We start from the raw sequence: 6,864 nt of genomic DNA, 5'->3' as shown, positions 1-6,864 counted from the left end.
GGGCAGATTTAGACTAGACTTAAGGAGGAACTTCTTCACTATGAGAGTGAGGAGGCCCTGGAACAGGTTGCCCAGAGAAGTCATGGCTGCCCCATCCCTGGAGGTGTGCAAGTCCAGTTTGGATGGGGCTTTGAGCAACCTGATCCAGTGGAACTGGATGATCTTTAAGGTCCCTTCCAACCTAAGCCATTCTATGATTCTGGGTGCTGCACGTGGTCTCTGCTTGTACCCAGGGGGTGAGTTGGGCAGCTGAGGTCCCCAGCAGCACAATCAGGGCTTGGGGACCCGCTCAGGGCAGCAGTTGGAGCCCAAAGTAGGTGGTATTGAGGAAACTATCAGGATTTGAGGTCCCCAAGCAAGACCCAGCAGTTGGTTTGGGCTCTCAATTTCTGGGAATCCATGCCACATTATCCCATGAGGTGTTGAAACAACAAACGAAGCCTCATGGTATCAGTGCTTTAACCATGAACTCAGCTAAGTGGTCCAGATGCTTGCATGGGACCTGGCTGAAAAACGTCAATCACGAGAAATAAAGTGATTTCTATGGTCTTTCTCAACCCTGGTGATGTCTCCAGCACTGCAAAAACAGTGATGGGGCATTGAAATCCTGGCCATCACTTCCGATTTAACACACATTTAAAGCTGCCCCATTGCAGAGCTTTAGTGGACAAGTTTAAGTCAACAGCAGTAACCAAATGCATCTGTTTCTAATTGAACAAATCATTTTTCTCCAGCTCCTGGCAGCTGTTTCTTTAATAAATCCTCATCGGCCAGTGGCCGCTTTCATTGGCTCAGAGATTTCTGTTCAAAGTCTTTCACCTTTCATTAAATCCAGGCTGGTGTTTATTAACACTTTCAATCTTTGCTTGGTGCTTCGCAGCTGACTCTCCACTGTGGTCCTGCAGAAACAGGGGATGGGATTTTCTTATTGAAGTGAAAGGGAAAGCCTTGAACTCCTCTGGGAACCACGATGAAATCCTTGTCACATCCAAGGTGGAAAAAAAACCTTCTCCCACTACTAAATTCAATGAGAGGGATAAAGATGTCTCCGTAAATCACTTGGAGCCACACAGTTCATTTCTGTTTAGCGTCTTTCATTATGGCTTTCATAAATCAGCAACTGGAGCCGAAGAGGGCAAGAAGGGGAGATTTATTGACGGGAAAAGTAGGAGGGGAAGAGCTCAGAGGACACAGAACCATTTTTTTGCCTCCAGCATGGCCTATGCTCACAGATCTCTGTTGGTGCCCTTCCTTCTCTGAAAGCTTACCATGTTTCATAGAATCATAGGATGGTTTGGGTTGGAAGGGACATTAAAGATCATCCAGTTCCAACCCCCTGCCATGGGCAGGGACACCTCCCACGGCATCAGGCTGCTCAAAGCCTCATCCAACCTGGCCTTGAACACCTCCAGGGATGGGGCAACCACCCTCATCGGGAAGAATTTCTTCCTAATGTCTAATCTAAATCTTCCTCCTTCCAATTTAAAGCTATTCCCCCTCCTTCTATCACTCCAGGCAATTGTAAAAAATCCCTCCCTAGCTTTCCTGGAGCCCCTTCAGATACTTGAAAGTCATGATAAGGTCTCCGCAGAGCCTTCTCTTCTCCAGGCTGAACAAACCCAACTCTCTCAGCCTGTCCTCATAGTAGAGGTGCTCCAGCCCTCGGATCATCTTTGTGGCCTCCTCTGGACCCATTTCAACAGTTCCATCTCCTTCTTATGTTAGGGGTGTAAGTTTGCTGGAAATGTTTAGCATTCATAATTGTTTTCCCACTTACATACAACTACAACCAGACAGCTTCTACCCTTCGCTCTCTGTCTCCCCCTGAGCAGCTGGAAGATGCATGCACCAACCCTGCATTGCTCAAAGAACCTCAGCACAGGGCATGGGTACAGTAAATTTACCCCTTGTCCTGGGAAAATTTTTCACAATGAGCACATCAAAAGTCTCCCCAGGGAAGAGGTGGATTCTCCAACATTGGACACTTCAAAGATTTGGCTGGACAGGGAGCTGGGTCATATTCCAATCATAGAATAGTTTGGGCTGGAAGAGACATCAAACATCATGCATTTCCAACCTCCCTTCCATGGGCAGGGACACCTCCCACTGGATCAGGCTGCCCAAGGCCCCATCCGACCTGGCCCTGAACACCTCCAGGGATGGGGCAGCCACAAATTCCCTGGGTAACCTGTGCCAGTGCCTCACCACCCTCATGGTGAAGAAATTCTTCCTTATCTTGTGTAGATGATGCTTTTGGCATGGAAGTTTGGACCAGATGATCCTTGAGGTCCCTTCCAACTTGGTATTCTATGATTCATTTTGAACCCCATGTAGTGTCCAACATATGGAAAACCATTCCTTTAATGCTGGAGGATTTATGACGCCACCCCATCTCCTCCAGTGAGTCTCTATGCTGTTATCAGCCAGGAAAGGATGAGGAAATGGAACTGTGGGTGTCCAGAGAAGATCTCTTCTCTAGAAGGAGCCTCAGCACAGGGGATTTTTCACTGTGGAGCCTTCATGCCTCTGTGATGGACATTGATTTACAACTTCATGCTTCGACTTGCTCTGAGGTATGAGCTGGGAAAAGCACAAATGATAAAAATGCAGGAGCCGCCTCCTCCTCCCTGCAGGGAATGAATTTCAGCCTCAGCTACAAGGGTTCTTCTCCCTCCACCTTACATAAGGGGGAAAAAAACCATCTCAGAAGCTTGAAATTTTTTGTGAGGGTTATCGAAAGGGTACGTCCAAGAAGAAAGATTTAGTGCAGAGCTTACACAGGGTTTGCAGTGCTGAGCACCCCAAGGACTGACTGCATCCAAAGGCACTTACTTGATCTCCAGCCCTGCAGACCATAGGGAGAGGGTGCATGACACAGCTGGTGATGGAATTAACAACCGGTGAATGGTTGGGAGACCCAAAGAAGTTTTCAGGGCCAGAGTTGTTGAAGCAACACTGTAGAATTGTGGGGAAAGATCTGGTGGGTCTCCTTGAGTCACTGGTGTGGCCCTACCTCAAGTGCTGTGTACAGTTTTGGGCACCACAGTATAAGAAGGATTTAAGGCTGTTAGAGATGGTTCAGAGGAGGCCACAAAATTGGTGAAGGGTTTAGAAGGGGAGTCGTACGAAGAGCGGCTGAAGTCACTTGGTCTGTTCAGCCTTGAGAAGAGTCTGAGGGGAGACTTCCTCGTGTTCTACAGCTTCCTTACAAGGGGAGGAGGAGGAGAAGGTGCTGATCTCTCCTCTCTGGTGACCAATGATAGGACCCAGGGGAATGGCAGGAAGATGCTCCAGGGGAGGGTTAGGTTGGGTATTAGGAAAAAGTTCTTCACCCAGAGGGTGGTGGAGCACTGGAACAGCTCCCCAGGGAAGCAGTCATGGCCCCAAGCCTGACAATATTCCAGAAGCACTTGGCCAACACTCTCAGCCACATGGTGTAAATGTTGGAGTTGTCCTGTGCAGGGACAGGAGTTGGACTGGATGATCCTTGTGGTTCCCTTCCAACTCAGGACATTCTGTGATTCCCTTCACTCACTCCCTTGAGTCAGGGATGCAACGAGAAACACGGGCAGTTGGTGCAATCACACCAAGCAGTAACTCTCTTCACCCTCACTGCGGTACTGTTAAAAATAATTATAATTCATTTTGACAGCTGCCAAATTAGCAGCATATTATGTATCATATTCAACTAGACAAGCTCCCGAGGGAGCAGGCAGCAGGAGCGGGCAGCCAGCCGCTGCTGGGACATGACGTGGTCCTTCAAGAAGGTATTTTTAGAAATGCATGTGCATGATCTGCAGAGAAATAAACAGAGCTTTGGTCAAGACTGGGAACTATTCCCCATCTGCTCCCAGAACACATTTAATAAAATGAAATAAAAAGGTGTAGCTGCTGAATTTGTAGTGGTTTCATCAGAAAGTCAAGCCTCTACCAGTGGCTTCTAGCTTCTAGTGTTTCCAGGGCCCATATCAAAGGGTTTAGAGAGATGAAGGTCAGACAACCAAACCAAACCATTTTGCACCCATTTTTTTTTCAAAATATAGCTACCAATTACCAGGAGCTGGGGAAGGGGCTGGAGAACAAGACTTATGAGGAGTGGCAGAGGGACTCGGAGTTGTTTAGCCTGAAGAAAAGGAGGCTGAAGAGAGACCTTATCACTGTCTACAACTCCCTGAAAGGAGGTTGTAGTGAGATGGTTGTTGGTCTCTTCTCCCAAGCGACAGGCGATAGGACAAGAAGAAACTGACTCAAGTTGCTCCAGGGGAGGTTCAGATTAGACATCAGGAAAAATTTCTTCACAGAAAGGTTTCTCATGCCCTGGAGAGGCTGCCCAGGGAGGTGGTGAAGTCCTCATCCCTGGAGGTGTTTAAAAGACAGGGGTATGATGTGCTCAGGGATCTGGTTTAGTAGTGGACAGGTACAGTTGGACTCAATGATCTGAAAGGTCTTTTCCAACCAATTGATTCGATGATTCTATGATTCCAGTTTGGGGAGTGGGTGCTGGAGAACCTGAGCCACCACATGTCTCCTGCTCTCATCTTCGACCAAGACCACAGCAGATTGCCCTGTCTGCCGATGGCCTTTGTGATTGTCCGTGGAGCACTCTGGCCTCCAGTGCTCAATTAGCTCAGCAGATTTCCAGGAGAAGCAATTTATGGATCTGTTCTGCTGCCACCGGAAGCCTTTGCCGACCTGTGCATCAAACTTTCATCTATCAAACTCCTCCTCTCCATCAGGCATAGGTCTGTATTAAAATATTGTCCCCTTATGTCTAACAAACCTGTCATTCCTTAATTCAGCAGCTCCTTGTCCTACAACATCTGTGTTGTAATTCCTACCACCTTGTTACTGGCCTGAGGGAGGAATCAAGGTAAAATAGCTGCCCTTGACTTCCCAAAACCCTTTTGCGTAGGCATGGTCTCCTCTGCTTCACCTCAAAGATCTGGCATTTGAGTAGGGACACAGGACTCTTGGGTTCTGACCTAATTCCTGCAAAAACATCCCAGGGTATAACATGAATCAGTGGAAATTCTCTCTGTGTTGACTTACTGATGTGCAACACATGGGCACAGCACATGATAACGTGATAACCACATGCAATGCTCCAGGCTTGGGGATGACTGGCTGAAAAGCTGCCCTGTGGAAAAGGACCTGGGAGTGCTGGTCAACAGCAGCCGAGCGTGAGCCAGCAGTGGCCCAGGTGGCCAAGAAGGCCAATAGCATCCTGGCTTGGGTCAGCCATGGGGTGGCCAGCAGGAGTAGAAAAGGGATCATCGCCCTGGACTCAGCGCTGGTGAAGCTGCACCTCGAATCCTGGGTTTGGTTCTGGCCCCTCAGCGCAAGAAGGACATTGAGGGGCTGGAGCGCGTCCAGAGAAGGGCAATGAAGCTTGGGAAGGGGCTGGAGAATAAGCCTTACAAGGAGCAGCTGAGGGAACTGGGATTGTTTAGTCTGGAAAAGAGGAGGGTGAGGGGAGACCTCGTTGCTCTCTGCAGCCCCAAGAAGGTTGAAGCCAGGAGGGGATTGGTCTCTTCTCCCAAGTGACAGGTGATAGGATGAGAGGAAATGGCCTTGAATTGCAGCAGGGATGTTTAGACTGGGTATTGGGAAAAAATTCTACACTGAAAAGGTGGTGAAGCCCTGGAAGAGGCTGCTCAGGGTGGTGGTGGAGTCTTCATCCCTGGAGGAGTTCAAAATGTGTAGACGGGGCACTTCAGAACATGGTTAGTAAGCATGATGGGGTTGGACTGATGGCTGGGCTGGATGATCTTAGAGGTCTTTTCCAACCTTAATAATTCTGTGATTCTATGATTCTATAAGCACACGGCTACATCCTCCGGCTGGTAAAGCCGTTTGCATTCACAAGGCAGCAACCACAATTACTGATTTTATTGAACATTGAATGTTTAATTTAAAAAGGGGAAATTAAACAGCTTGTTACACTCCCCTCTGTAAAATCCAAGACTCAGAGACTTGTTTGACTGTGACTAACTCAAGGTGTTACTCTGATGTAAAGCAAACACGCTCCCTGCCAATAAAAACAGAGTTCCCTGAAACAGCCCTGCTTTTATCTGCCGGTCTATAAATACACGGGCACTAAGTTAAAAGTATGTACTTTCAGCCAAAAATAAACGCTCTAAACTAAAACTGAGGAACCGCAAAGCTTAACAATCTGCTAAAAGAAATGGAAATATTACATATCTGAAATCCAGCTGCAATTCTGCCTTCAAACTCCTCCAGACAGTCCATGCTTCAGGGTGCAGCGGACAAAGGGCAGGTCAGCATCATGTGGCTGCTTTGGGGATCTTATACATCAAGTTAGCAAAGCGATTCGTGGTCTGGTGGGGGTGAGGAGAGAACAGGTGAGAGTGGGTGGCAGAAAAAGCTCAGAGAGGGAAGAAATGGAATAATTTGCTGACTTCAGCACGTTTCTAACCTACGCTCCTCCCTAGTATTTATAAAATCATAGAATCACAGAATGGTTTGAGTTGAAAAGGACCTCAAAGCCCATCCAGTTCCAACACTCCTGCCATGGGCAGGGACACCTCCCACTCAATCAGGTTGCTCAGAATCCCATCCAACCTGGTCTTGAACACCTCCAGGGATGGGGCAGCCATGACTTCTCTGGGCAACCTGTGCCAGTGCCGCACCACCCTCACAGGAGAACATTTCTTGCTAAGATCTCATCTCAATCTCCCCTCTTGCAGCTCAAAACCCTTCCCCTTCATCCTGTCCCTGCACTCCCTGATCAAGAGTCCCTCCCCAGCCTTCCTGTAGCCCCTTTCAGTACTGGAAGCTGCTGTAAGGTCTCCCCAGAGTCCTTAGGCTTCTTCTCCAGGCTGAAGAACCCCAACTCTCTCAGCC

General features: G+C 48.3%; 1 protein-coding gene across 2 annotated transcripts in view; it reads right to left on the bottom strand.

The window, feature by feature from the left end:
* Positions 1-178: 178 nt before the first annotated feature.
* LRGUK (leucine rich repeats and guanylate kinase domain containing) overlaps positions 179-6,864 on the bottom strand; it is an 81,611-nt gene continuing 74,925 nt past the window's right edge. For both annotated transcript variants that reach the window (XM_054054959.1, XM_054054953.1), the window contains one exon: positions 179-3,794. The gene's annotated coding sequence lies outside the window, so the exon portion shown is untranslated. The remainder of the gene's footprint in view (positions 3,795-6,864) is intronic.

The sequence above is a fragment of the Cuculus canorus genome, chromosome 1, assembly GCF_017976375.1.
Source record: "Cuculus canorus isolate bCucCan1 chromosome 1, bCucCan1.pri, whole genome shotgun sequence".
NCBI classification, from domain to species: domain Eukaryota; kingdom Metazoa; phylum Chordata; class Aves; order Cuculiformes; family Cuculidae; genus Cuculus; species Cuculus canorus.
This window is presented reverse-complemented; position numbering and strand designations above follow the sequence as displayed.